The sequence below is a fragment of the Ceratotherium simum genome, chromosome 17, assembly GCF_057802395.1.
Source record: "Ceratotherium simum simum isolate JZ-2026a chromosome 17, ASM5780239v1, whole genome shotgun sequence".
Taxonomy (NCBI): Eukaryota; Metazoa; Chordata; class Mammalia; order Perissodactyla; family Rhinocerotidae; genus Ceratotherium; species Ceratotherium simum.
This window is the reverse complement of record NC_141916.1, coordinates 56847544-56875000: the sequence shown is the minus strand read 5'-3', so window position 1 is coordinate 56875000 and position 27457 is coordinate 56847544. Positions and strand designations below refer to the sequence as shown.

The following is a 27457-nucleotide window of genomic DNA, read 5'->3' as shown; positions in this document are numbered from 1 at the left end:
GAAAACAAGCCAAGTCCCATCCTCTTCCAGGTTTTGGAGAAGAGCAGGAGGCGGGAGGGGTAGCAGTGGAAGTCTGTGTAGCGACTTGAATCTGGAGACTGTGTCCAGCCCAGTGGGGGCAGACCCTTGTGTATGAGGATGGGGTAGCCTCAGGGCTAACTGGAGACCCTCTCTCAGAAGGCCCAGCTCTCAGCAGTGCTCTTGAAGCTCTCTGCATCCAATCCATGAATGCTGTCTGCACCACGAAGCTTACCTTTGAAGACAGAGATGCAGAATTGTGGCCAGAATCGCTGCCCTACCTGAGAGAGAAATGCGGTAGTATTTATAAGAAAAGCCTAAGGGCCCCATAAGGAGAGCAAGTTGAAAGGGGGAGGAAGAACAGGCTTTGGGGCAAGGAAAGGATGCGCCTCCTTGTCTAGGGCAGTTGGGGATGTTAAGACTGTGAACTTGGAGAGGAACTTGGCAGAGCGCTTTGGTGACATGCTAAGTAGCATGGTCTGAGAGCACGCTTGAAATTACTGGAGGTAGCAGTGGTGATTGCAAGGAGGTTAGGGCTATCTATCATACCTTTGCTGAGGCCACATCTCCAACCACAGCTCCATCTGGCCAACCAGAAGTATATTACCAACGAATCTGGCCCCTGTACAGCTCACATGCACAGCTCATCTAATGCTTCCTATTTTGTATGAGGTAGCACAGCACTCGGAGTTCATTCACTCACTCAGTGAACACTTACCATGCACAGGTACTGTTTCAGGTGCCAAAAGGCAGCAATAAGGTAAATCCAGCAAGCGCTTGACCTCGGGGAGCTTATATTCCAGTGGAGAGAGACAATAAATACATAAACCCAGTAAGCACTTTCAGATAGCAACAAGCGCTGGGAGAAGACAGCCCCTCCCAGAGTCCCTCCCAGTACCACCGGCACTGCTCCTGGCACTGCTGCCGAGGCTGCTGCAGGCAACCAGAGTGGGGAGGTCTCACCCTCCGGGGGTTCCCTGGCAGGGCCTTCGGCACAGCCAGTGCAGTGGGAGAACAGCAGAGGACTGCTGCCCTGTCTGCCCTCAGCTGCTGACACCTGGGGAACTTAGGTCATGCATATTTAGAAAAAAAACTATTTAGGCTATACATAAGATGTTAATAGTGTTATTTCTCGATGGTAATTAAGAGAGAATTTGTTTTGATTTTCTTCTGAATTTTCAAATATTTTTGTTAGTACAATACAATATTTTTGCAACAATGAAAAAAACATTTTTTTAAAATGAGATGTTTGGCCTAGCTAAATCAAATTAATAAGAAATATATTTGGTCAGGTAGGCAGGGACTAGATCTTATGGTGACGAATAACATCTTACCCTGCTACTTTATGGTTTATAAAGCAGTTTCACAAAAATATGTCCTTCAACCCTCACAAGACTTTTTTAGGGTTGCACAGAAAATAACCCTTAGTGCAGGAAAATGCCTGCCCCTCAGAGCCCCTGACCTGTAGGCCCACGTGTCTTCCATTATTCCACATGCCCTTTGGTAGCTGACCTCACTTCTCTCCATGGCTGAAGCCTTCAGAAAGCCATTGAGCACCCCAGGTCCTAACTCCCTCCTCTCCTCACCTCTGCCCTCTTCTACGGTGACCAAGCTGATTCGTTCACACGTGCATTACTGAACTAGTCTCGACCGAGCCCTGCCAGGTTCTAGGCATTGTACTGGGTACGGGAGACGCAGCAGACAACCAAAAAGGTCTCCAGTGCGGGGGAGAGGCTTTAACAAACTAATGAGTATACAATACAAATCATGGTGACCGTCGGGAGATAGAGTAAAGGGTACTATGCAGGTGACCAGCATCAGAGGGAGCGGATTTGGATTGGGGCACCAGCCTTTGCTTGATATTGAGCAACACACTGTCACTGAGTCCCCACTATGAGTCAGGCAGATATTCTAGTAGGAGGCCAAGATTACAAGAGCCCAGTTCTCAAAGGCTGTATATTCTGGATGGAGAAGCAGCATGCAAAACCAAACGAAAACTAATTTAGGACATCATGCACACTAAGAATAATGAAACAGCTCCCTTAAACCCTCTCTGGAACAAGATGGAGTTTACCAACTAGATCATCAAAGAAGTCAACACAGGACTGTCACCAGGAGAAGTCACAGAAGTCTGGGAATGGGAAAGAAAGGGCACGACCATACAGAAAATGTGTAGCTAACAATACAAGACGGGGCTTCAGCGTCTGAAGAGCACAGGCATTCAAGACTACAGGACATCAGAGGTGGGAGAGGCCTGGAAGGGGCTGGCATGTCAGGAAAGGCTTCCGTGAAGGTGGTGGGACTTAAAGTGGGCCCCAGAGAGTGTACAGCATTTCTACGTTTCTAAGTGTCTCTCTAACTATGCTCTGTGCTCTGCTGACCACCCAAGGCCGAAGAAGACTGATTTCAGCACCAGGCAAACTGGCAAATGAAAACACCTGGCTAATTAGCTCACCTGTACACTGGGTTTTTATTGCAATATATTCATAAGTGAAGCTCAAGAACTTCCAGGTGCTGGGATCCACTGGGGATAGAATATTCAAGTCAGGTTATGTTCTCAGTTGCCATCTAATATTACAGGCACCACTGCGGTGATCTGGGCTATGGTAAGCACCCTGGAGACACCATCCACTGAATGATAACAATAGTAATAACCATATAATAATGATGCACGCCTTCATATGGTGCTTCAGAGTCAACAGAGCTTTTGTTATCTATTTCTATAAATAAATATCTTATTTGTATCACACATATGTTACTACATGGTTTTCAAAGGCTGTGCTATCTTATTTGTAATAGGAACATGCTGGCAGTGATGGAACCTGGACAACAGCTGTGAAGGGCTGGGCCTGGGGGTGCTGACGTCTCACATACCTCTCCATGGGACACTGAGTCATCCTCAATGACACCTTCATCTCCAAAGCATTTTGACTTGGCAGTGTGGCCTGTACGCAGAGGAAGAGAGCCTCTGGGAGCCTGTGTTCATCCTGAATCTCATTCTGTGCTGTCTCTGTTTTAAGAGCACAAGGCTTTGGCTTTAGACAGCCCTGGGTTCAAGTCCAGGTCGGTCACTTACTTCTCATGTGAGCCTCAGCAGGTTCTCTGACTTTTCGGAGCCAGCTCTCCTCCTCCATTAAACATGGAGAGTATCAGTACCTCTCTTGTAAAGTTGTCATGAAGATGATAAGATACAGAGCACACGAAGTGCTTGCAGGGGGCTGGCCCATACTTAGTGCTCATTAAGTACTAATTATACTATGACGATTATTATTATCGCAGAGAGGATAGCACGGTGTCACTCCCCTGCCTGGACGCACAGACTAGGACAGAGCTCTGGGGCACAGGCATCCTCCCTCTTTCCGTACGGCATCAGCATGCTCTGGCAGTGGAAGAGAGCGCCCTGGGAGAGGGTACCTTTGGTGGCAGCGTCCTCCCTCAGGCAGCAGGGCCTGCAGTGAAGCACTTCCCTCACTGGGAGGATGGCAGAGGCTTGCTCCTGAGCCCTCGAACCACACTGTCCAATACAGTAGCCACAAGCCAAGCAAGGCTATTGAGTACTTGAAATGCAGCCAGTATAAATTGAGATGTGCTGTATAAATAATCTAGTTAAAAAAAACGAATGTAAAATATCTAATTAAGAAATTTTTAGATGACTACATGCTGAAATTATAGTATTTGGGGTACTTTAGGTTAATTAAATGGTAACAAAATTAACTTTGCCTGTCTCCTTTTTCTGACGTGGCACTAGAATATTGAAAAGCACACGTGTGCTCACACTATATTCTATTGCACAGCGCAGGTCTCGAACATGAGCTCCCTGATGGCAGGGGCTTTGTTGCTTAGGTTCACTGCTGTGTCCCCAGGAACAGGCCCTGCGTGGACGAGCGAGCCAGTGAGTGCGTGAGGCCTGGAGGAGAGCTGTCAAGAGCTGGAGGTCATGCTTGATGGGCTGGGGACAGAAGTGACGTCAGCATCGTGGCGGAGAGAGCTGTTCCCTTCATCCCTCCCCTCTAAGTGACAACCAAACGGACACCCATTGACCACCAGAGGATGCCCTGCACAGCACAACAGGATGCCTGAGAGATCCAGGCAGCTATACAGCTGAGAAGGTAGGGATGGTCCTGGGGCAGTTTGGGCACAGGTGGAGTTTCATACAGTAACGTAAGTCTTGAGTAAACTGAGTCTGGAAAAAATATTAAAAACTTGTCCAAAACAGCCAGTTTGAAACCAAGTGCATGCCAAACCTATGTTCTTTCTACTAAATCCCTTTGACCCCACACAGCAATGTAGAATTGCAGAAAGAAAACTAGATTTGGGATTTTTTTAAAAAAGCATATTCCGTGACATTACCACTAACGTCCTAACTCTGGGCAGGTCACTTGGCTTTCTCGGGCCTCGGGCCCCTCATCTTGCCTTTTGCACTGTGTAAACCACCAGCTTCCTTCTACTTCCTTTCTTTTTCCTGGTGTTTAGACAGAGGAAATCCCATGCAGAAGGCAGTCTCTGAGGCTGAGTCCTACATATTTCCTCCCTCCGGTCTCCACAGTTTGGCTCTAAAAAGCGCTCTCCGGCTGAGATTTCTTCATCTCAACCAAATCAAGAATTTGTTTAAGGGTTCTTTTTGATTTTGCTTGGTCTTAGATGCTTTTCATCAGAAGCCAAAACCTTGCAGACTTTTTCCTTGGTCTTGTAATGAAATTCCCTCAGAGATATTTAATTCTAGAAATAGCTTCTGCTATGCCACAGATCCTTTAAAGAAAAACAGACATCTAAATAACAAACATCAGAGGGCAAACGGGCTTGTCTCCCTTATATCTGCTTTTACTGTTCTGTTACCATCTATACCAATAAATTTCCTACATTTTGTTCCAAAAAAGGAAAGCACTCAGTCTACCACCAGCCTCTCCTGTTTTCCACATACGCTTTGAAGGGATCTGATGCTCTGTGAACAGTTTCCGCCGCTTTTACTCCCCCGAAACCCCCCAGGGGCTCCTCTCTGCTTTCAGCTGTGGCCTGCTGAGTGCACTCCCCTCCTGACTCGGTCCCAGCCTCCCCACACTGAGCTTTGTGGAAAAGAGCCTGTGTTAGCTCCACAGCCAACCCCAGCTCAGGAGCCTCTTGAATTTTAATCCAAGCAAAGAGTATTTTAGAGCCAAAACTGATTTCTCAGAGAAGAAAATCTCACCCACCTTCCCCCGGGTGAAACGCCAACACTATTTTTGATCTGAAAGGATAAAGAAAGATTTGCCAGAATCAACTGTGTCATTCTAAAGCAAGAAAAGGGCCTCAGTGAAATAACAGGGGGAGAGCTGCTTTTCGACTCAACCCCATGCAGGTTGCAGAACACACTTCATCACCCACCTGCGTCGCAGCCACTTGTGGAATCATTATGTAGTTTTATTCCCTTCCCCAGTCGTCTGCCCAGCCGACTGGTTGACTGCCCAGCAGTGACTGGGGCCTGTGGAACGCATACAAGTCTTCAACAAGCAGCAAGCACCAGCACGGCAAATCGCTTCCTCAAAATAATGATGCACTGCATTCCAAAGCCGACAGACTCACCGCACGGTTCTCTGAGCTACCATTTACAGAGGGCCTCCTGGTGCAAGATGCTGTGTTAGGTGACCTGGATAAAAAGTGACACCTCATCTGTGCCCTCAAAGAGCTCATGGTCTAATGGAGATAGATGCATGTGACAAACTAAAATGTAAGGCAGAATGAGGAAAGGCAATAAGTGTGTGAGTGTGTGTGTGTGTGTGTGTGTGATGACAAAGATGGGAAGGAAATACACCCCTGTGTTAATAGTGATTATTTCTGTTTATTGGGTTTATGGGTGATTTTTTCTCTTCTTTACAGTTTGTAGGCCTGCTCCCTGAGGCCAGGGCCTGTGTGTCTTGTTCCCAGTGTATATTCCAGCGCTTTCCTGAAGTGCTGAGCACGAAGCAGCATGCAGTGTCTGCTGCACAGACGGTGGCTGGTGTCTGGAACGCCCCTCTCTGGGTTGGAACCACGTGTGGGAATGCAGCCAGCCCTAGACTCCCCATCACCACACGGCTTCTCCAACGGGGCTCACTCTCTGGAGCCCGCTGTTTCTCCCCGCAGTTCGAGGGGGCCATTGGTGTCACATTTATCTACCCCTCCACCCGCCCTGGGAAAATCCCTCAGGTTTTCTTGCAAACAGGAGGAGGTTGGTGGTGCAGGGTTTGAAACTTTCTATATATGCATTTAGAATTCTCTACTGCTCAACTGGAAACCTCTTCACTGCTCCTCCGCCTTAGGGTCACAGTGAGGTTAAGGCCTTGGGAGGCGGCAGCTAAACGCCCCAGTGAGACTTAACACCAGCAATGGTCCTCCATCCCTGCACCCTAACTTCGGCCTCACATCTCACTTGAAGATGCCCTTCTCCTTCACAATCCATGATGGGCAGGGATGGGTGCTGGGGTTCCTGGAGGTAGGAGGATGCCCGGAATGACCTTTACCAGGGCGTCCTATCCAGGGGATCCAAAAATTACTCCTTGAGGCCAACAGCTCCATTCTGACCTGTGCCCAGCATTCTGCAGCATCTCCCTCAACATTAAAACGGTAGCCACTGACCTAACAGTGCCATAGGGTGGTGTCTATGGAAGGAAGTGATCTCCTTCCTTTAAGGACATTGATCCCCAGAAAAAGAAATGAAGGCGTGCTTATGTCCTTCGTTCGTTTCTGGGACAATGGGTAACGGTAAATTCCCAGCACAGCTGACAGTTGAAGACTAAGAATAATGTGGGTCGGTTGCTCCCCTTTGTTTCCTTTTTTCTCCAAATCCAATCCCATCCCAACCCCAGCTCAGTGCCCGTCAGTCCCTAGATGGTTCTTGCCAGGCAGCACTTAATTGTTTCTCCACCTTGAGGCCAGCATACTCAGGTGACCTCTCTGCTCCCACACTGCTAGTCCTTTCTGAGTCAGCTGTTCAAAACAATGCCTGGGAAATGCACACACAAGATCCAACGGTGTGATTAGTGAGTTCATGTACAAGCACTCTCACCCCCTCTCAGCTCCTGCTGCACCAGCTGGGGAGAGTCAGGGAAGTCTCTGATCTCATGGACACTGTTGATGAAAGTTTCCCTTGCTTAAGTGTGCAGAAGGAAGGGTGTGGATCCATGCTTCATCGTGCAGTGCTCTCGAGATGCCTCCACAAGGTAACCAGCTGGTTATTAAAGAAGTGTAGTTGGCATTGTGTGGGCTTCGAAGTTGGCTGCTCTCATTCCAACATGGTGGGCTGAGGATGGTCCCTCTGCAATTCATCAGAAGTGATGTGACTTCATTTAGGGATCTGCAAAAGGGATTAACTTCTAAGCCACCGGCAGATCCACTCAATGATGTCAGCACTCCCACCAGACTTCCAAGGCTGGGAAACAAATGGCTTTGTTCAGACTCAAGAAGCCACCACTGTAAGGAGGGACTGCTGGTGTTGGGGAGGGGTGGAGAGCAGAATGGATTCAGTGACCAATTATACAACTCAGCAGCAGATGCCACTCATTCAGACATGCAACCCCAGGCCAGGCAGGCAGGCCTCCCTAAAACATCGCCAGGTCGCTCGCTCCTCAGCACCCTTCAGCGGCTCCCATGTTTGTGGAATGAAGTGCAAACTCACTTCCTGGGCTTCTTGGGCTTTTTTTGGTCTAAGGAGGTGTGGCAAGTGCTATTCCCTGAGAGACGACAGGACAGAATGGAGAGGAAGGCATCTTTCCTAAGAAAAGGAATCATCCGCACCCAGGAATTCTCTGGTGGGCTCTCGACAGAATTCGTTCCCACTCCTCTTAGAAAGTCACTCTCTATTCTAGTCGTCCTGCCTCCCGTTCTACCTCCAGCCGTGCCTTCTCGCTTTCACTCATTTTGCTTCCCTATCTGAGAAACTCCTGTATTCCTTCCATCTCATCAAATTTTATCCACACTTTCAGCTCCCTAGGGATGCCATAATGAATTATCAAAAACTAGGTGTCTTAAAACAACAGAAACTTACTCTCTCACAGTTTTAGAGGCTAGAAGTCCTAAATCAAGGCGTCCACAGGGCCACGCTCCCTCCGAAGGTTCTAGGGGAGAATTCATTCCTTACTTCTTCTGACTTCTGGTACCTCCAGGCCTTCCTTGGTTTGTGGCTGGCTCCATAACTCCAATCCCTGCCTATGTCTTCACACGCCCTTCTCCTCTTTGTGTCTCTCTTCTGTGTGCCTCTTATAAGGACACTTGTCATTGAATGTAGTGTCCACCTGGACAATCCAGCATGATCTCATCTGGAGATCTATAACTTAATTACATCTGCAAAGACCCTTTTTCTGATAGAGTCACATTCATAGGTTCTGGCACTTAGAATGTGGATCCATCTTTTCACCATTTACCCCACTATAGGCAGTGATTCTCAACCCTCACAGCCCATTAGAATCATCTGAGGAGGCGTCCAGACTCAGCCTCTTGGTAAGCCTCAGTCTCAGCAAATGGGCCTCACTCCAGAGATCCAGTTTCAAATGACCCTGGGTGGGGTCAAAGTGTAAAGTGTGTGTGTAGGTTTCTTTGTTTGTTTGTTTTTTTAAGTTTCCCAGTTTCTAAAGTACAACCTGGAGAGAACCACTGTTTCAAGTCTTGAGGATTCATAGTTTCTCATCCAAGCAGACATTATGGGTGATACCAACTTTCACAGATTGCTTTCTCCTCCAGGACTATTTTCAATTCAGTCAAAAATCAGACTGTTATCTATTGTTTTTTAAATGTTGCACGAAGAATGTCAGAGACCTCAGAGATCATTAAATCCCGTGGTGCTCCACCCTCTCCAATCAACGCCCCAATTTTATAACAAATATTTGGAAACACCCTTTTTATTGCCTGAAATGAAACTCCTAGATAAGTTAGTTGCCATATGCATCATTTAGCTCTAATTACAATATAAAGGAGAAAAAGGGAAAGCAATTTATATAGAGATAACAAATATTTCAATATGCTCATGCAGGACTGCACTGGAACACATAATGAAGCAGTCAATGCTTACACCTACTTGTAATGGATACGATTAGACTGAACACTCCATATGAGGAGTACAAAGAAACCAAAGAGCAGAGGACAACACAATAAAAAATGCTAGGATGAGAAATAACAAACCCACTTACCCATCTGTATCTGATAACAGGAAGAAGGACATATCCTTAACTGAGGTAGGGATAACATGCCAAATCAAATTACTAATGTGGATGTAGAGAAAACAAGGACACATATTGTTCTTGTGAATGAGCTAAGCCTTACATATACGTATAGTGTCGTAATAATTTATTATGCTGGGACACGGGACAGGGCAGTGACAAAGTATCATGGAGAACATGTCTCTGATTTAGAAGTCCCCCTCACACAGTGCAGGCACACGTTTGGTCTTGAGCATTGAAAAAGCCTTGGAGGGGCCGGCCCGGTGGCGCAAGCGGTTAAGTGCGCGCTCCGCTGCGGCGGCCTGGGGTTCGCTGGTTCGGATTCCGGGCGCGCACCGACGCACCGCTTGTCAAGCCATGCTGTGGTGGCGTCCCATATAAAGTGGAGGAAGATGGGCACGGATGTTAGCTCAGGGCCCGTCTTCCTCAGCAAAAAGAGGAGGATTGGCAGATGTTAGCTCAGGGCTGATCTCCTCACACACACACAAAAAAAGCCTTGGAAATGATATCCTTTTGTTTAGGCAACAGGGACAGGAGGATGGATTGGAAAAAGGGAGAATATCAGAGTAAGAGAAACCAAAGCAACCCCAAAGTAAATCATTGTACTATCTAATTTCTGCAAGAGACTTCTTACCATTGTACTACAAATATATATGCATATTAGAATACAAACTATTTTAAAAACGGCTTTTATAAAGAAGTTCGCTGAGATGGTGACATGTCACACGCCTCTGCTAATTTAATAGTACGTTGTCCTGTGTCCATGTCTGTTAGATGAAGTCTCAGATCTCCTGTCACAAATCTGCATGGGGTTTCCTTGCGTTCACACTGACTGCCTGTTGCACTGAAACCCTTTTCAGTTAAATGTATGTTTGGAAACGCTCTAATCTAGACAGAATGTATGGAATGGGGAAATTATCCAATCATGTCAAGACTTTGTCTTTATTCCATTCAGGCTTCTCTTCCCAAAACACTGTCTCCTAAATGACTGGGCTTTTGCCATAACTTCTGCAAGAACTTTTCAGTATTACTATGTGGGAAGGTATTACTGATTTATATCTGCAGTGGGTTGGGTCTGGGCAGGGCGGGTGACAGTTCTTCACTGATGGGGTTGATTTGCACGTGGAATCACAACTAGCATCCCCAGCCCCCACTCAGTAAATGTTAGGTGCATCTCTCCGTCATTGTGGCAACTCAAAGCCACCCAGAGATTTCCAAAATGCCCTCTAGGGCTGCAGTACTCAAAGCACTGTGGTCCTTGGACCAACAGCATCACCTGGGAATCTGTTGGAAATGTAGAATCTTGAGCCTGGGACTAGAGCTACTGGATCAGAATGTGAACAAGAGCCGCAGGTGATTCATATGCCCACTGAACAATTGTGAAGCACAACTCTAGGGGGCAGTACTGACCCCATTAGGAATACTAATCAAATCCAATCTCATTCATTTCTTGAATGAGGAAACAGGCCCAAGAAGGCAGGTCAACTGTGTGTTTTTCTCTTCTTCTTGTCACTAAGTTCCTGGAGGACAAGAAGGATATGGGATTCTTCTCCTGTATCTCCACACAGCTGCCTGCACAGAGAAGCACACAGAGCTGCAGCCCTAGACATGCCTGTTGTCTGTATTCCAGGCTCTGAATTCTCCTTTTTAACCTGAAAACAACTAGTTTCCATTACTCATCCATAGAAGCACAAGCAACAGATCCCCAGCAGTCACTTGGACCCAGTTTCAACACCTCTGTTTTGTAAGTTTCACCACTAGCACCACCTGTGCCCAAGATCACAGTATTCGAATGAAGAGCAGCTGGTTCCCTCCCCACACCCTCTGCCTGCAGCCTGCTGTGGTTAGCGGCACACTCAGAGAAAGAATAAACGAAAAGCAAAACCCCCAGTTGTTCTAAGATAACCACAGAGATGACAGATGCTGTGCACGAAAACCTGGGGGAGGAGAAAGATAAATGGTAACAATAAAAAGCCAAGATAGGAGCCTCCTTGTGACAAGAAGACCCCGCCTGCAGAGCCTTCTGTTGAGGTGTGATTACAAAGGTCAAATTCGGTGACCTATGAACTGTGCTCTGTTCTCGCCTAAGCTGGCTGGGCTTAGTAGTTTTTCACTGGAGAAGATGGAGAAGAGGAGTTTGCCTCTCTGGTGGAACACTAACTCCCAGGGTAAGTGCCCCGTGGGGAGACAGCCCAGCTCAGCCGCTAAACAAGTAACCAGGAATGAGACAAGCTGAGACGGGGAGCAACAAAGGGAAAGGAGGCTTCCTTCAGCCCACCTTTCAACCCGGACTGAGCCCGTCTCCAAAGAGCCCACAGCCCCCAGAGCTGCAGCCACTGTCAGCTTCACCCTGGGCTGTGGGCAGAATGACTCAATACCTTAGCTCACAGCCTCTACTTCCGGACTCTCACTTCCTTCCTCCATCAAGCAACGTAAAATGATGAAGACCCAAGACAACTGGAAACCACCTACCTTGTTATTCCACAGTGAATCCATCTCTTCTATCACATTCAGGACCCAGCCTGACACATCCATGTCATTCCAACACCACAGCTACCAGGTGGCACTGCACACCTTCTGTTAACATGTCCTAACTAGGCTCCAAGGACCAGGGTGTGGCTCATTCATCTTATGTCACAGCTGGCACAGGGCCTTGCATTCAGAGTTGCTCCATAAATGTTTGGGGAGTGAAAGAGCAAAGGGAGCCAATTCTACTCTACACAAGGTGACAGACCATAAAGGGTGAGCTTTGTTAGGAGAACAAAAATGCATTCTTATTATATGCCTTCTTCGGGGCATGTCACCACCTCACCCATTTTCAGAGATGTTCTCTCATCTTTGTCATGACCATCATCACCATGCCACCACTGATAGTAAACTTAAAGGCGAGAGGTGTAACTCCAAACCACACATTTTTTTTTTTTTGAAGACTTTGGAGGCAGCATAATATATTGGTTAAAACATCAGGTTCTAGAGCCAGAAATTCTTGGGTTCAGATACTAGTTCTGCCCTATACACGTTATGAATCTTGGTCATGCCACTTCACTCTGTCACTGTTCCCATATCTATAAATTGGTAATAGGAATACCACATCCTCAGGAGGATCTGCTGAGATAATATGTGTAATAGGACAATATTTTTGACTGTCTCATTCATTTTTATTGCTGGTCTCCAAGCAGCTACCCAGGCAGTTCTAAAGCAACCAGCGAGCAGAGTTCCATCCTCTGCTCTGAGATGAGAAAGGCATGGCCGTAACCAGGCAGGGCTGAACACTAAAGTGCCAGACAAGTAACACAGATAAGCCAACTCGTCAGATGCAAAACGAAGCAGAATCACATCCACATAGAAATCTGCCCTCTCCTTTTCTTCTTGAAAAAGACAGTCTCCTTGGCTCTTATTTTCCACTTGGGAGAGACATGAGCACAAGAGTGATTTCCCCTTCCTTCTGAATCCACTATAAGAAAAACAGCACCATCATGATGCTCAATGGCAGTCAACACTCAGCCTTAATGGAAGAGAGATAGGGAGAGGTGGGGAGGGAAATGTCAGATGGGAGAAGAAGGCTAGTCTTAACGTTAGGGACCCTTAGAGATAGCCGCTACTCAATCCAACCAGTCATCAACACACAGCTGTTAGAACCCAGTGTTTCCAAGCCCTTTGATAATTCAAGAATATTTCAAAATTTCTAAATGTTATAAATGTTCAGGTTCAATACAAAACGGCAGTTTTATTCACTGCAGCACTACTTGTAATAAACACCAAATGACTGAAAACGACCTGTGTACATCAATAGGGGATTGCTTAAATAAATTAGGGTGCATCCATACAATGGAATATTATTCGCCTGTGAAAAAGGAGAAAGCTCTCAACATACTGATAGGGAAAGATGTCCAAGATAAATTAAGTGAAAAAAGCAAGGCAAAAAAATAAAGTGTGTAGAGTTTACTATAACTATGTAAGAAAGAAAGGGATGGAGGCAGAGTACATATTTGTACTGATATATTTGCAATAAGAAACTCTAGAAGGATGTGTAAGAAACTAATAAAAGTGGTTACTAGGGAGGGGCGGGACAGGCAGATGGAGGCCAGGATAAGATTTCACTAGATATCTTTCTATAATGATTTGATTTTTGAACTATGTGAATATATTGCTTATTCAATAAAGTAATATGAAAACATTGTGAACACCAGCCTCTGTGAACAAAACACATCTACACACTATAAGTGGCCTGTGGCCTCTGGTTTACAACCTCTGCACTAAGGGGTCCTAAACAGGGGAGGTAGAAAGTTGGCAGCACGGGGTCTAAGTTTTACTAGGTTTGGAGACAAGCGGGCTGTTCAACATCTGGCATCTGGAACCCTCTCTGAATTGCCTGGCAACGCGCTGGTTGGGCCCAGTAGCTCCTCCTCTCCTAGGAGAAGGAGGTGCCACTTTCCACAGGATGAGGTGGGGCTCCTCCACTTTATTCCAAAGTCAAGGTTGCCTGGAACCCAAATGGTCTGTTTGCTCCCCTCTGTCAAGGCCTCTCCCCGACTTGTCCCATAAAAAGGGGGGCAACAGGAGGGTGGAGCCCCTCCCCTGGCGTGCAGTATCATGGCGTGTCCAGCTGGGCCCAGCTCACACAAACTCCCCTGGAGAATGCCCACAGAACAGAGGACACGCGCCCTGCTGAGTCTGCTCCCTGTCCCTTCCAGTCAGCACCCAGGGACACTTAATACACACCTGAGCCTTTTGTACATTCTGGTCTTGTCACTGTGAAAGAGTTCACTAGGTACTCTGGGTTGAGTGATCTCTAAACAGAGACGTGTTGAGGTCCTAACCCCAAGAGAATGTGCCACAGAATGTGATCTTATTTAGAAATAGGGTCTGAATTTCAGATGACATTAGTTAAGATGAGGTCATGCTGGAGTAGGGTGGGCCTCTAACCCACTGTGACAGGTGTCCTTATAAGAAGACAGTCACGTGAAGTAGAGACACGCAGGGAGAACACCAGGTGACAATGAAGGCAGAGCTTGGATTATGCAGCTGCAAACCAAGAAACATAAAGATTGCCAACAGACCGCCAGAATCTAGGAAGAGGCAAGGAATGTTTCCCACAGGTTAGAGAGGGAGCACAGCCCTGCCAACATCCTGACTTCGGTCTTCTGTCCTCCAGAATTGAGACAATAAACCTCTGTTGTTTTATTTTAATTTTTTTGCTGAGGAAGATTCTCCCTGGGCTAACATCTGCTGCCAATCTTTCTCTTTTTGTATGTGAGCTGCCGCCACAGCATGGCCACTGACAGACGAGTGGTGTAGGTCTGCGCCTGGGAACTGAACTCAGGCCGCTGAAGCAGAGTGTGCTGAATGTAACCACTAGGCCACCAGGGCTGGTCTGAACCTCTGTTGTTGTAAATCACCCGGTTTGTGGTGCTTTGTCACAGGAGCCCTAGGAAATGAATATACTTGGGCCACTGTTCCATCTCAGTAGGTGCTCAATACATACTGATAACAACTCTGCCCAAATGAAAGAAAATTCTAGCACCTTGACTGATCACTTTTACTGTATAGGTATGCAGTGAAAAATCAACCCATAAATAATTACCGAGTACTGACCTTATGATGAACATAAGAGAAACAAAATATTCTATTATTGCCCTCAAGAAGTTGACAATCTGATTGAAGTTTTAAGATAGACATAAAATAGAACAACACATATCATAATGGCCATATCAGCATTACTTCACCCCCAGTGGGTGCCACAGAAGTCACTGGTAACTGAACCCCACTGTACTGCCATCTGGGGCCAATCTTCTACTGTACTTCATTTTAGCTGCTCCTGATATGTGTGTCTGGAGGAATTGGGAAAACTTTAGAAAGTCAGGCTAGTAGACAATTTCTAGAAGCCGTCATCACTGCTCCTGCATGGAACCCAAACTTCTTGCCCACTGTGGACCCCCACTGCTGTCCATGATCATTATATGCGATCCTGGGTTGAAGATTCTCCCATTCATTTCTTACTAGCTTTCTTTTTCTGTTCAGAGAGGCAGACCCTGGATGGACGACGAGCCTACTCGGCAGCTCTCCATAAATGTGACATGCCGAAAACACAGATCCATGTGGCTAGGGAGTCTGCTCTGCTAAGTTGACTAACAGAGTTTTTAAGAGGGGTTGCAGAAAATCAGAGAGCACTAGCAGAGACACAGCCCTCTGCATCATCATTCAGAACACTTGCTTTCTTGCAGGTGGCTGCTCCCACTACACCCTGCCTCTCGGAACCTCGGTTTCTTACCATAAGCAGGCCTCGTGTCCAGCTACACACCTGGGGCTGGGCGAGGCAGCTCACCTCGACAGAACTCCCCTGGAGCGCCCTCTGAAGCCCAGGTCTCTGGGGGCTGGCTGCCCCCGGGTTCCTCCTGCAGCTCTGTCCTGAGGAAGAGACGTGGCCGCGCTGAGTGCCAGGTGGAGACCCGGGCTGGGCTCATGAGGAAGAGTGACAGGTCGCTGCCGCCCCACCCTTGACAAGCAGCCTGATGACCCGGTTGTGGCTCGGGGCCAGTCTCCTGAAGGGCAGCTGTGGTCGGAGCATGACCTGCAGGGGGAACAGACAGAGGAAAGGTCTCCTCACTTCAATTTCAAGAAATTCATTATAGATTCTCAGCGTAGAAAAGACCTTTGAAGTCACTTAATTTCCATCCTGTGACTTCTCAAATAAACTGCCAGCTGGCGTCTGGGTCGAGCTTTGAAGCAGACACTGTTGCTTGCCTAAGCAACATCCATTTCTCCCTTCCTCCTTTCTAACAGAACTCCAATTGTGTCCATGACTCAGGGTAAGTGACCTTACCCCGACAGGGCCTTATCCAGTCAAAGCAAACGCAGGCCCCTCGCCAGAGGGTAGATTAGAGGTGGGCTTCAGACCCACCTCTGGTCACTGAGACACGATAGGGTCTTCCTGGAGGTGTTCCTGGAAATACTTTCCCGGCTCTTAAAAAGGGAGATGCAGGAACCTCTTCCTCTGTTGGATGTTGTCTTCTGCAGCCTTCTGCAGCCACATTGTGATCATGAGGGGGAAGCATGACGGAAGAGCAGAGAAAGATAGAAAGAACTTGGGTCCTTGATGACATCATCGAATCACTGGATTAAAAAACCCTGGTGTCACCCTTCCTCCAGACTTATTATATAAGTAACAAATGTCATTATTGTTTACATTCATTGAGTTGAGGGTATTTTGCTACCTGCAGCTCAGATTACCCTTAGCAATGTGCACTCAGATGGTCCCAAGACCACAGGACCATATTCATAAAGCACAATCCCACTACACTGACTATAACATTCCCAAACTTCCACATCATTCTTTTTTCCCCACTTTTTCTGGGTATTAAGTCCTTTCCCCAGACTTGACACATTTTACCATATTTTCAATACAGTAATCAATTCTACAACATACGCTAATTCGGTCACTTAATTAAGAAATATTTTTGAGCCCCTATGAAGTACCAGGCAGGGACTCAAAAATGAAGCCTTGAAGAGTGCACAGTGGGTGAGACCCACTCCGGGTAAGGAGGGAAGTGCCAAGTGCAGACACTAGCAGAGGGCGTGCCCACTGGCTGTGTGCACACAAAGGGGAAGGCGAGGGAGGCCTGGGCTGTGGGAGTGTTAGCAAAAGAGCCTCAGAAAAGAAACTAATTCTTGAATGAAGAGTAGAAAATTGTGAGCGAAAAAGAGTGAGGGAGGCAGACATTCACAAATAAGGAGTGAATAATGATAAAAATAATAACAAAGAATGGAGGCAGCTAACATTTCCTGAGCTCTTACAATGAACCAGGTACTGTTTTTAGTGCTTTCTGACTATTAACTCATTTAACCTCCCCCAAAGCCTAGGAGGTAGCTCATATTATTAGCCCCATTTTATGGACAAGTAAAGTGAGGCATGGAGAGGTTAAGTGATATGGGAAGCAAGTGGCAGAGGCAGGATTTCAGCCCAGGCAGCAGTGCTCCTGGGCTCATACTGTTTAGCAGCCTACACCAGTGCTTCTTCCAGTGGTTGTCAGAACAACAGCACCAGCAGCCCCTGAGAACTTGTTCCAAATTCAGATCTTGGGCCTCATTTCAGACTTACTGCATCAGAACCTCTGGGCGTGAGGTCCAGCATTTTGGATTTTAACAAGCTTTCCACGTGATTCTGATGTCCCCTAATGTTTGAGAACCCCTGCTCATCACTATAAACTCGGAATGAGAAGGGGTGGCAGATTCAGAGGAATATGAATGGTGGGAAGAGAAGCACAAGTCAGCCAGGAAGATGAGGTAGATTATGAAGAAGCTTGCACATCAGCCTGAGGAGAATGGGCTTCATTGCACAGGCATTAGGGAGACAGGTGGGAGGGTAAGCAGGAATGGCATGATTAAGGTTTGTTCTTCGGGACGAGATCTCTGGCATTAATGCTAGGAATAGACTGGAGGGGGAAGAGGCCAGAAGGAGGGATTCCAGGTAAGAGGTGATGTGATGGCTCAGACAAGCAACAGCAGGCGCAATGCAGAGAGAGGGGGAATAGGACAGATTCAAGAGACAGAGTGTGATAGTAGCTGACATGGGATACAGAGCTGGCAGAGGTATCCAGGATGACTCCATGGCTTCTAGCTCCAGAGTTAGGTAGGTAGCCAAACTATTTAGCCAGATTGGAAATTCTGGAGGAGGAACAAGTCTGGCAAAGAACATAACTCCATTTGGGAAAAGTGAAGCTTGAGGTGTCCACGGGACATCAGGATGAACATATTTCAGAATGTCACGAGAAAGAAGGATCTGGTGCTCAGGGGTAGGGTCAGGGCTGGACATACAGGTTCGGGTTCACCAGCATTAATGTGATGGTTGAAGCCATGAAAAAAGTTAAGGCTGCTCACAGACTGTGTGGGAGGGAAAAGAATGAAGGCTGGAATCACGCAGGACACCAACCTTGAGGGACACCCAGAGCAAGACAGCAAAGGTGGCTCAGATGCAGAGCGTAGGAATGTAGAAGAAAACAAAGGAAGAATGTTGTCTCGAAATCAAAGGATGAGGAGAGTTGGAGAATGTTTACAGAAGGTTGACAACGGTTTCAAATGTAGAGGTGTCAAGTATGAAGACTAAGAAGAAACACTGGATTTAGCAACGAGGTCACAGGTGAACTCAGCAAGAGTTGTTCCAGTGGAGCAGTGGAGGCAGAAGCCTGATTCACTCATGGATTTCTTCTCTAGATGAGCAACACCTACCAGACGCCAGGCTCTGTGCTTTGTTTCGGGGAAATAGTGACGAGCAGGATGTGCGTGAATGCAGCTCTTACAGGCGGTGGGGGAGACATGCAGTGAAGAAAAACTACAAGAATAATTACGGGATCACAATTGAGATAAGCGCCCTGATGAAGACATGAAGACATATAGAACACTTGCTATAGTGAGCACAGAGCAACAAGGCTGACATAGAAGATGAGGGAAAGGAAGTTACACTTAAGTCGGGTCCTGCAGGATAAGTAGGAGTGAGCCAAGGTAAGGGAAGAAAGGGGATGGAGAGCATTCTAGGAAGAAAGAATGGCAGGTGTAAACACCTTCAGGGAGAAAGAGCTTTCACGTGTTCATAAATGGAAGGAAACCAAGGGGCTAGAACAATTTTAGCAGGGCAGAGAGTGGCCAGAAATGAGGTTAAAGAACAGGGTTTTATGGCCAGGTTAGGGATCTGGGACTTTATCCTGCATTTCCACTGAAGTTAAACCTAAAAGGTTGGGAGAGACAAGATCTGATTTGCTATTTTTAAAAGATGACTTCGGTTACTTAAGGGGAATGAATGGGGGGGGTGGGGGAGGGGAGGAATAGGGGGTGGACACACTGAGGGAAATATTCCAGTCCAGGCAAGAGATGGTAGTGTCCTGGCCCAGGGTGGTGGCAGATGAGTGGATACGGATGAATAGATTCTAGAGCTATTTAGAAGATGGAATCAAGAGGACAGAGGGACTGAATCTGGTAAATGGGGAGAAGGGGAGTTGAGGCCAGCTTGGACTCTGTGGTCCCCTCTACATCCATTTTGGATACTCCCAGAGGACCACTGGGATGGAAGAATATGTACCCTGAGTTCCAAGCAAAGACAAGGCCAAGTCCCAGTGGCTCTGGAAGAGCTCACAGCAGCAACTGGGGGACAAGTCTTATCAAGCCTTCCTTTCCTAAGGGAGCCTCTAATTCTTCAGAGATGAAATGATTCCTTCTGATAGGAAGTCTCCTGAAAATCTCCTCCTCTTCTTTGGTCATGCTACTTCTGGTGTCACGTCCTGTGGGGCTGGGATGTGGAGCAGAGCAAGTCTCCGTCGCTCTGCCACTCTGGCTGGACAGGCCACGCTCTGACTGGCTTCTCTTTAAGGCACCTCATGCACTGTTCAAGATGTTCATAAAACACCTTCAGTGCAGTGTGGGCAATTCTAGGTCCCAAAGGCCGACCTTCCCTAGATTACTTTTCCCTCTCATAATTTTGTCAATTTTAAATAAATATGCTAGACTTCTATTTCCAGCATTACGGCAGGCTAAGGACTTCGATTGAGCCTCCCACCGAAAACAACTGAAAATCTTGTATAAAATACAAAAAACAATGTTTCTAAAAGCATTGATGGACTGGGAAGAAAGGAAGGGAATTCACTGGCTAGGGCTTTCTTCTGATAATGGAATATCAGGTACTGACTATAATGACTACAGTCCCCTCTTATTCGCGGTTTCACTTTCCACAGTCTCAGTTACCTGTGGTCAACTGCAGTCCAAAAATATTAACTGGAAAATTCCAGAAATAAACAATTCATAAGTTTTAAGTTGAATGCCATTCTGATTAGTATGATGAAATCTCGCGCTGTCCTGCTCCGTCCCACCCGGGACATGAATCACCACTTTGTCCAGCAGATCTGCGCTGTATACACCACCTGCCCGTTAGTCACTTAGTAGCCGTCTCAATTATCAGATTGACTGTCATGGTATTTCAGTGCTTGTGTTCCAGCAACCCTTATTTTACTTAATAACGGCCCCAAAGTGCAAGAGTAGTGATGCTGGCAATTCGGGTGTGCCCAAGAGAAGCCGTAAAGTGCTTCCTTTAAGTGAAAACATGAAAGTTCTTAACAATAAGGAAAGAAAAAAAAATTGTACGCTGAGGTTGCTAAGATCTATGGTAACTTTTATTATAGTATATTGTTATAATTGTTCTATTTTATTATTAGCTATTGTTGTTAATCTCTTACTGTGCCTAATTTATAATTAAACTTTATCATAGGTGTGTATGTATAGGAAAAACATAGTATATACAGGGTTTGGTACTAGCCATGACTTCAGGCATCCTCTGGGGGTCTTGGAACATATTCCCTGTGGATAAGGGAAGACTACTCTATAATGTAATTAAAGAAATTAAAGACAAGTTTGCAAATATGTACAGGAAACAAAAATATCATGAGAAATAACCAAGAAGATTTGAATAAATGGACCAAAGAGAATTTTTAGAAATAAAAATTAACTGAAATTACAAAGTGCGGACATATAGCATATTAGATACGGTCTGAGAAAGAAGTAGCGAACTGGAAGCTAGGTTAAAATGAATTAACCAAAATGCAGCATAGAAAGACAAAGACTCAAAAAAAAAATGTGAAAGAGAGCTCAAGAGACATGAAAAAGAGAGGCTAACATATGTCTCTTTGGAGTCCCAGAAGGAGAAGAGAGAGAGAGAGCATTTGAACATTAGTTCGTGGCTAAAAATTTTGCAAAAGTGAGGAAAGATACCAATACACATATTCAAGAATGCCAGTGAATCCCAAGAATAAATAAAAAGAAATCCACCACCAGTGACTTCTCAGTGAGACTGCAGAACACCAAGACAAGAGAACATCTTGAAAGCAGCCAAAGAGAAAAGATAAGTTACCTTCCAATGAGTATAAGCCAGGACACAGCTGTAGAATACCTTTGACATGCTTAAAAAAGGTAACCGTCATCTGAGAATTCTGTACTTAAAGAAAATATCCTTTAAGAATAAGAGAAATGAAGATGTTATCTGATAAACAAAACTCCAGTTTTCCACAAGCAGACCTTCATTAAAGGTCATTTTTAAAAGGTGTATTTCAGACAGGAGGAAAGAGATTCTAGATGGAAGATCTGAGATTAAAGAAGGAATTGAAGAACAACAATGAAATGGATTTCCTCAGTCTGTTGTTGAGGAAATAACATAGGTTTGGAGTCAGATATATTTATATTCATATTTCACCGTTACTTCTTACTACTGGGGAAACTTGAATCAAATTAATCTCTCAGAATCTTGATATCCTCATCTTAAACATTCATATAATAGCGCCACTTACACAGGTTTCTGTGAGGAATAAATGAGCAAACACATACAAACACTCCAACATAGCTTCTGCGTCTAGAAGTTGTAAAATAAATGTTAATTTCTTATCCCTTCAAAAATTAATAAATAAACAGGCACATAAGACATCGTTAACAACAAGGAATGACTCCCTCTGCTCCAGGTGTGAGACAAAATCCTGGCATTTTTTCACACTGTATGAACCTGCACTATGGACTGATGTTTAGTGGTTGTTCTCTTTTCATCTTTTCAGTATCAAGCCCAAAATGTTTCAAACAAAATAGTTATGATTTCTTTATTTTAAAAACACTGCATGTGTACAAACAAGCCCCAGGGATATACCCTGGATTCTAGTTTAACTCCCAATTTTAAAATAATTTGTTCACAGTTTTATGAGGTCCTGAAATATGTGTTGGCCCATCCACAGGGCAAAATGGCCCATCCTGCCCACCGCCTTCCCCAGGGCCCTTCAGCCAACTCGGGGAGAGCAACACACAGATGAGCCCTCTGCTGCAGGTTCTGCACCCCATCCCCATGCTGAGAGACAGGCTCCCCAACTCCATCCTTGACTGCACTCTCAGTTTCATTAAGGACTAAAAAAGAAGAGAAAAGCCAAAGCAATAAAAGGCAGCTAAGAAAAGGTTAGTCTCCTTTGGGTTCTCTGCCTAATTTTCATTTGGCAACAATTTGGTGGGTGGGTGAGGGATGGGGGTAGGGGACAGATAAACCCAAAACCAATCTCTCCTTGATGGTGCAAAGAAACAAACAGCTTGAGTCCTGAAGTTTTAAGACCTGGGCTGGCATCCTTCCTCCGCCACTTGTTACCTACGTGTCCTTAGGCAAGCCACTTAACCTCTCTGATTTTATTTTCCTCACCTGTAAATTGGAGGCAACAATTGTACCATATTTGTAGAGCATTTTACAATTTACTAAGTGTTTCCACAGTCATGATTTCACTAGTACGCACAGTTGCGTGTATAATACCCAGCATAATACCTCCTTGTATTGCTGTCAAGATTTAAAGCAGAATCTGGGACTGCCTGTGTAAACTGCAAAGAGCTTTGTCGACACAAAAGGTCATCATCAGGGTATGTAACTTCCCTGTTGAGCGCGGGGGCTCTGCAGTCCGAGTGCCTGCATTTGCACCCTGACTCCACACTTACTGCTGTGTGACCTTGAGCAAGTTGCTTAGCTTCTCAGTCCTCACCTCTAAGTAAAGGATGATGATAATGGTCCCCTCTTGTAGCTCAGGGCTTTGTACCTGGGAGGCACTCAGCAAATGAGGGTTGATTTGAATCTACACTAAGTGAAGCTGACAGGTGTCTGACCACACACATCCACGCTCGCTGACACCCAGCATCCTCCATCCTTTCTCATCCGTGGTTACCTCTGCTCTCCACACCCCTGGGCAAACATTTGCAAGGGGAGGGCAGAAGCTCTATATATCAGGACGTACTGCGGATTGTTTCTTGAAGACAACAAAGCCTCGGATTCCTACTAGACCTGTGGGGTGTCTCCACGCTCTTTTGGACAGAAGCAGAGCCCAGGCTCCCTGGGGTCCCAGTCAGCCCCGACCCTTCCCTCTTCCACCTGAGTTTTGCTTCGGCAGGTTGGAGAGCTCTGGACTACAGGGCGCTAGCCGAGCCTCAATTTCCTAACTGGACTGTGCAGCTCAGCCTGTTGGTAAAAGGCCCTGAGGTCTGAGCCGACACCATGTGAATCTATGACACAGACACCACACGTGACATGGAACCATGTGACACCACATGGACCTATGAAGCAAATGGTTAATTTAGCCCTAGTGAATAGATGGATGGAAACTACCTGTCTGCAAAAAATATAAGCAGCCCCCATTGAAAAGGCTTCATCTTTGTAAAGTACTTTCATGATGTCACTGTTTCATTTCACCGTCATGACATGCCCAAGAGAAATGAAGGGCGGCTATTTTATCGATGAGGCAACTGAGGCCACGGTGAGCAAGTTGTGAAGTTCTTCCTGCCCCGAACCAGCTGCTGAGCACAACTACTCCACCTGAGCATTCTGACTCCCCGTCTGCCTGCTCCAGCTCCTGGCGACCAGGTCCTCAGAGGGCTGCATCGAGACTTCCATCGGACTAGCATTGCTTTTAGACGCGGCAGGCAGGAGGACGCTTAGTCACTCGGCTTGTGTCTCAATCCAGAAAAAGAAAATGCACTCAGGGGCACTAATTGGGCCTGGTCAGCCAGGAGTTCAGAGGCTAACTGCCATCAGCAGTGGAGTGGTACATGTGTTCTCCGGCTAACAGCGAGACAGGCATCCGTGACTGTCACTGTGCTAGTTAACATCTCTTTCTAAAGCGCCTCTGGGAGACTTCGCAGGCTGCAGGCAGAGTGTGGCATGCTGCACGGTGAGTGACGGAGTCAGGAACCCAGGCAGGCAGGGACAGAGACGACTGGACTAACCAGTGTTATCAGGTCTCAGAGGTGGTAAACTGCGACAAGCTGCCTGTGGCCCTACAACCAGGGCTGCAAAGAAATTAGGCAGCAGACGTGAAAGAATTCAGTATGCGCCTGTTGTTAAAGGAGTTACCATCAGGGCTTCTCCACTTGTCTGTTTCGGTTGGCTTTCCTGGTGGGTTACTTTGAACCAAGAGGGTGAGCCTCTGCGGGCGGCCTTGCTGCTTCCACTCTAGCCCCTCAGCACCTGCTGCAGGGTTCTGAACACCATCTCCATCCTAATGGAGCACGGTCCATATAACACACACACCCACATCCACGCAGATTCTAGAAACCACCCAGGGTAGACACTCATGTGCCCAGGGAGGGCCGGCTGTGCTTGATCCCATAGGACATCCCTGACTACACGCAAGAGGAAGGATCGGAGAGGCTGGAATCGCATCCTGGCTCCTTGCATCTTTGAGATGGTAAACTGAGTCAGCGAAGGCCAGCAGGAGGAGGAGGTAACCAATAGAAATATTGGTAGTGTTAAGGTATGCCTTATGGCCTGGGCAGAACGTCATTGGTTTAATATCCATGCAGACTGGCCCTCAGGCCCTGTCTATTAAAATGGATTTAAGGACCCTCATCAAACATTCCTCCCAGGACTCCTGCCACCATCCATCTGCTGAATTCCGCCATCCTCAAAGACCTAGCTCAGTTCTCACCTACCTAGTTAAGCTTTCCTCAAAGCCCATTTCCTTCTAGAACACATACAGTCTGTCCCACTCCCTTGGAAATAGTCACACATGCTGTCAAAAGAAGGGTTATGGCCTTTGTTCTTTCTCCCAGTACAATGCGCTGCACACAGTAGGTGCTCAATAAGTGTCTGTTGATTCATTTTGTTTTTGTTTTTGGTATCAACATTCAATAAAACCACGTTGATTTAGCCCCTAAACTGTCAGAAAATTCAGATGCAGTATGTGGCATAATGTGATTGCTATTCAGTACATATTAGAGCTTTTTATTCTAACTCCAGTAAATAGGGCTTGTGTGTTTTAAAAAATATTTTTAGTTTGCAATGTGTGATCACATAATGGAAGTCTAGTAATTTTTTTTTCGTTAATGTTCATTTAACTCAGCAGTTCCTTTTTGTGTCTTTGCTTCTGATTCAAGCTGTGGTTCAGTGTATTAAAATTGCATTATTTAAAAAGAAGTTCTACAGCAGGCTTTTTAACTGGCCTTCCCCACCCCAATCTTTCTGACTGGCCTGTGCCTGGGGCAGCTCACCTAGTGTAGAGTTAGGGGGTTCTTGCTCACATTTCACAAGTGTGTTAACAGGGCTCTGTTATCAAGCAGACCCCACAATCCAAGGGGTCAGCCCTCTGTAGGGAGCCTGTCTGGTGCAGAGGGATCAGCAGCATGGGTGAGGTGTCTGCAATCTAGATGTCTATGCCAGAACTAGATATGTGAACTCAGGCAAGTTATTTAACCTCTCTGTGCCTCTGTTTTCTCATCTGTAAAACGGAGGTGCTAAGACCTAGATTAGAAACAGTGTAGGCACATGGCAGGCACTCAATAAATTATCTTATTATTATGCATGGGCCCCATGTGACAGTCTGTTGGTGCCTTGCTGCTTCTCCAGCTGACTTAATTCCCAGAGTTAAGCCACATCCAATGAAGACAGAACCCTGAGTCCCAAGCAAAGATGAACCCCCCAAATTTGAATTCTGGGAGACACAGCAGGGGCTAGTGCAGTCCATGGAGAGGGTAACGACAAGGAACAAGAAATGTCCCAGAGAGACACACTGCAGAAGATAAAAATGCTAGCAAGAATGCCTGCTTTCTTGAGAAATAGGAAGTACGCTCAACCATATTTGCAGCCAGGACAACTACGCCCTGGGAATGAATTATCTTGCCCTGAGTAAATGCAGAGTGGAGATACAGCAAGACACCACGTGGGGACGGAAATGCCCAACTGATTATGATCAAGAATAAGACCTGACGTGGTGACCAAGCGCCTGCAGGCCAGAGAGGATTCACCATCTCTCCGCCTAGGGAGGGACCGAGGTCAAAGCTCAACTCGAACTTTCACATTGCTTGTGTAATTAGTTGAAAAGCTTAATTTAGCAGTCTAGTAAACTCCATTAGCAATTTATCTATGGTATGTAATTAAGCTATTTTCAAGCAAATCCTTTTTGCTAACGGCTCCAGCTAAGGATCCTAATAGAAGATGGTTCGTATGATACATACCCAAATCCATGCAGATTCTAGAGGAGACACTAATGTGTAGGCAGGGCTGGCTGTGCTTGATTCTAAACAACAACATTCCCATCTAGGAAAAAGACGAAGGATCAGCAAGTCCAGAGTCAAATGCTGGCTCTGAAATTTCTATGGCCTTGGGTATATTACATCTCTGCTGCAGCTTCCTCATCTGGAAAGGGTGGACGATAATAACCACCTTATAGGACCGTTGGGAGAAATATACGAGGTGCTGTGTAAAGTGCTTAGCACAGAGCCTAGCCCAAAGGAGGGCAGTCGCACAGAAGCTCGTTTGGCTAAAGCAGAGAATTAGAAAACCAGAAAGTAACAAGAAGCAGCAGCAGAAAGACTGCCCAAGTGGAAAGGGCATCTGAGGGCGAGGCCACTGTGCGGAGGGAAGCTGAGACAGAGCGAGCTTCTGAGTCTCTCTGGAGCCACAGTAACATCCAACCCTATCAGTTGGGAAGATGAATAAAGCTCTGGTGATGGTGGTGGTGGTGGCTGCCCAACACTGCGAATGTTCTTAGTGCCACTGCACTGTATACTTAAAATGGTTAAAATTGAAATTTTATGTTATATATATTTTATGCCAATAAAAAAAGATCAAGTTACCAAAAAATTCAAAAATAAAACAGTATCCTAAAACCCAACTCTCAGCCTACTGAAGACACTAGAACAAAAGTAGTGTAAAGGAGAGTTGGGGTCACCTGCTCTCTGTGGGACTCTGTAGGGAAGGCAGTGTCCCTGCACCCAGACACCACACCAAAGGGTCAAGATCTCAACTGCGTGGAGCTGATCCTCATCCAGGATGTCCATTTAATCCAAGCTCCCAGAAGACTTGAAAACCAAGAGCCACCGTAGACCATGGCACCAGAGAAGGATCTAGAGATTCTTATGCAGAACAATTTGTCTTCCTGATGGTTTCTCCCTGATAGTAATTTCTAACCATAATTCAGATGAAACAGAATGAAACTTCCAAGGACTGCCACCCCTTCCTCTCCTTGTTCTCACCTGGGGAGGGTGGTGCTGCTATCCTGTTCAGAAGACTCTTGCCTTTGGGAAGAAAGCCTCTAACTTTTAGTCTTGCTCAGGTTATAGACAGAGTAGCTTTGACAAACCACCTCCTCCTTCCCCACAGAAAAACAAACCCTGGCTGAAGATAAGTGTAGTCTCTCTGGCCAGTGTCTCTAACCCCCCTCACCATGACCTCTCTGACTCATTCATGTCCCCAAGAAGGACAATGAAACCTGGTGCTGCCAAGCCAAGAG

The 27457-nt window shown here is 46.2% G+C and overlaps 1 protein-coding gene across 4 annotated transcripts in view; it reads right to left on the bottom strand.

Moving 5' to 3' along the window:
* The window catches only part of CRACR2A (calcium release activated channel regulator 2A), a 156085-nt gene that overhangs the window by 121814 nt on the left and 6814 nt on the right, over window positions 1–27457 (bottom strand). For 3 of the 4 annotated variants that reach the window (XR_015555014.1, XR_015555016.1, XM_004438755.3), the window contains one exon: window positions 15511–15756. The gene's annotated coding sequence lies outside the window, so the exon portion shown is untranslated. Of the gene's footprint in view, window positions 1–15456; window positions 15757–27457 lie in introns of all 4 variants that reach the window. The other variant, XR_015555015.1, reaches the window with a different exon arrangement.